This window comes from Miscanthus floridulus, unplaced genomic scaffold (genome assembly GCF_019320115.1).
Source record: "Miscanthus floridulus cultivar M001 unplaced genomic scaffold, ASM1932011v1 fs_542_1_2, whole genome shotgun sequence".
Taxonomy (NCBI): Eukaryota; Viridiplantae; Streptophyta; class Magnoliopsida; order Poales; family Poaceae; genus Miscanthus; species Miscanthus floridulus.
This window is the reverse complement of record NW_027096906.1, coordinates 17259-20951: the sequence shown is the minus strand read 5'-3', so window position 1 is coordinate 20951 and position 3693 is coordinate 17259. Positions and strand designations below refer to the sequence as shown.

Here is a 3693-nt window from a genome sequence, read left to right as displayed (position 1 = left end):
CTATATCGAATGAGGCGACAGCCGTTTCATGGTGCAACACAAATCATTGGGATGCAATGTTCTGCATATGTAATGTTTTGAATGCAAGATTTAATTGAAAATAAAGGCGGGGTCGGTAACGTTACCTTGGTGGTATGAGTGGCGGAAAAGCTCCTACCAGATGGGTCCGAGCCCTGATGTTTGTGATGAGGTTGGAATAACCTGCGTAAGAATTGCTATTCTTTGTTTTCGTGTCTCGGTGATGATCCGAGCTGTTCGATTAACTTGGGCAACCTGACAGCTCTTCCTTTGGGGGAGACTCTGTAGGTGGACCCCTCCGATCCCTTCTTTGAGAAGGCAGATGTCGAAACTAGAGATGCGAGGGGCATTGAGTATGATTTTTCTGGTGAACAGAAACACCGTAGCTATTGGGGCGTAGGGTTTGCTAGTTCGTCTAGTTTTACTCAAAGCTTTATGCCTGTATGTCGCGCCCTTAGTTTCAAGCGTACGGAGGGGTCGGGTGAAGAGGATGTCTAGACTGGTAGTCATCCTCGGTAGCCCCTGAGTGATGTTCGCGTCCTCGCTGTTTGACGAGGTCGGAAACTTGCGAATGAATTTTAACGCATAAAGTGAGAAAGCTGAGAGGCTTATCTTTCTTTGGTCGTTCGTTCGTCGTGTCTTCTGGGCCGAACGGCCGACCTAGGAGATCTGAAAGGTCCCGTCATTGGGTCATCCGTGGTCCTGCATGGGGAGGCGAAAAGTTGTCTGCCTATGTGGGTGCCTTAATCGCCGCGTCCGGAGCGAGTCAGTGGCAGGCCATACCCAGGCAGTGTTTAGTTTGACCAAAGAGGGACGCCTCGTAGACCGGGGTTCGTCCCGTCAGTTCTGGCGCGTCCCCTCATATATCAATCAGCATTGATTGCGTATTTAAAAAAGGGGAAGGGAGAGGGTTTTTTGTCCAACCTTTCGCCTTTCCTTAGTTACAGCGCCTCCTCTTTAAGTAGGGAGGGGGAGAGGAGTTCTCATCCCACCTCCCCTTCTGCCTCCGAGCCGCTATCTCTCCTTCTTCTTCCTTTCCGCCGAACGCGTCCGTGCGTCGCGGTAGTTCCTGAGTGAGGAAGAGTAATGCCAGAGAGAGATAGAGAACTTACAAACTTGCTCATGAGTCTGGTGTGTGATGTTGAGCCGGAGGTTATCCAACGTAGGTGAGATGGTGCACGCGGCCCTTGCTGAGGAGTCGCTACTGCTGAAGGAAAAAAGGTGTCGGTGGGCGTCGTACATCGTTGACTGCGCCATCGTTCGCTGTGCTCCTCCCTTGGCGGGAGGCGTTTCCTGCCTATACGCCATTGTCAGGGTTATGGCTAGGGATGATGGCGTAGTTCCCAGACGCCATGGCGGTGGCGTCGCTGCCGGGGTTGCGGCTGACGACGATGGCGTAGTCCCCGGATGCTCCGGCGGAGGCGTCGTAGATGGTGGCGCCTTCGAGGATCCAGTAAAGATGTTGTCGATGGAGAGCATGGCACGGCGACCACAATAGACGAGCTGGCCCATGTACACGCCCCGGACGTCACCGATGGAGAGCGTGGCGCGGCGACCGCAGTAGTACTTGGGGTAGAGCTGAGCCAAGACTGTCATGAAAATAACGTTGTGGGGAAGCCCCCGAGTAAACAGTCCTCTGAGTATATTGTTCCTTTTTGTAATGACATCGCTTTGTAAGTGGTGAATTTGTGCAAAAAATTACATCCTTTGCTTATGGCAAGCCATTTTTTTATCTTTCTCCCTTCTGTAGGAACAATTTTAGCGCTTTCCAACTCTTCTCATGGTCTAAGTCATAGGAAGCTAGGAACGTGGGTGAACTAATTCTGATTGAACTGGTGAGCAAAGAGGTTGCAGCCGCTGGGGCGTGGGTGTCTCGCAGTCCTACCAGTTGTATTCAGAATTGGTTCCCAAGATCTTAGCCCTCGAGACTTGTTTATGAGGCGAATGGAAAACTTAGAGAATGTTTGTAAGTATAACATAGGGATTTTTTGAAAGCATAATACTTGTATTACACATGACATAATACTTGTATTACACATGACATATGTTACGATCACATGCCAGCCCCCGAGTGAGGTCTGACCCCTCACGATTTGTAGGGGTCGGAAGTCACTAAGGATCAGGGTTCTGTTAAGATAAAAACTGATAAGGAAAAGTGTAAGCTTATTTTAAGGATAGAAACGACGTAGCTGCTCAATGTTCCAGGCGTTGGTGAAGACCTCACCTTTGATGGTTTTCAACCGGTAGGCGCCTGGGCGAAGTATTTCCGTGATGATGTAGGGCCCTTCCTAGGGCGGGGAGAGTTTGTGGCGATCCTTGTTGCTCTGCACAAGACGGAGGACGAGGTCTCTGACATTGAAGGCTCGACCCCACACCCGTCGGCTGTGGTACCGCCGTAACGCTTGTTGGTACTTAGCTGAACGGAGGAGGGCGATGTTGCGGGCCTCATCCAGCTGGTCAATGGTGTCTTGGTGAGATGCCTCGGCTCCCTGTTCATCATATGCTCTGATTCTTGGTGCCTCCTGAGCCTCGGCTGTCCACTCGAAGTGGTCAGTTTTCTTTAGGAGTCGATAAAGGGGGAGTCCTCGTTCGCCGAGGCGTGAAATGAATCGGCTGAGGGCGGCAAGGCACCCTATGATCCGCTGAACCCCCTTTATATTTTGGATCGGGCTCATCCTTGTGATGGCCGATATCTTCTCTGGGTTGGCTTCGATGCCACGCTCGGAGATGATGAAGCCGAGCAGCATGCCCCTCGGGACCCCGAAAACACATTTTTTGGGATTGAGCTTGATGCCGTTCGCCCGGAGTTTCACAAAGGTGCGTTCAAGGTCGGCGACAAGGTGGTCAGCCCGCTTGGATTTGACTACGATGTCATTGACATAGGCCTCAACGGTTCGCCCGATGAGGTCTCTGAAGCAACTAAGCATACAGCGCTGGTACGTTGCCCCAGCGTTCTTTAGACCGAACGGCATTGAAATGTAGCAAAATGATCCGAAGGGCGTGATAAAAGATGTCATGAGCTGGTCGGATTCTTTCATCGCAATTTGATGGTAGCCTGAGTATGCGTCAAGGAAGCAGAGGGTTTCGCACCCCGAGGTGGAATCAACTATTTGGTCTATTCATGGCAAAGGAAACGGATCCTTTGGACATGCTTTGTTGAGGCTAGTATAATCAACACACATTCTCCATTTCCTGCTCTTTTTTCGGACAAGAACAGGATTTGCTAACCATTCTGGGTGGTATACTTCCTTAATGAATCCTGCGGCCAGTAGTTTGGCTATCTCCTCGCCGATGGCCCTGCATTTCTCCTCATCAAAGCGGCGCAGGCGTTGTTTCACTGGCTTGGAGCCCGGGAGGATTTGGAGAGTATGCTCGGCGACCTCCCTCGGGATGCCCGGCATATCCGAGGGTTTCCACGCAAAGATGTCCTTGTTGGCGTGGAGGAAGTCGACGAGCGCGCTTTCCTATGCGGAGGAGAGTGCGGTCCCGATTCAGACTTTTTTGCCCTCGGAGCTACTGGGATCCAAGAGGACGTCCCTGGAGCCCTCTGCCAATTCAAACGATACGGACAACTTCTTTGCGTCGGGTGTCCCTTCAATGACCTCCTCCCTGAGGGTGGTGAGCTCTTCGGATGCGATGACCGCAGATGCGTGTCCGCAGCATTCGACCTCGCAC

The 3693-nt window shown here is 51.7% G+C and overlaps 1 pseudogene; it reads right to left on the bottom strand.

Moving 5' to 3' along the window:
• LOC136532156 (uncharacterized) overlaps positions 1–3693 on the bottom strand; it is a 10384-nt pseudogene continuing 6691 nt past the window's right edge.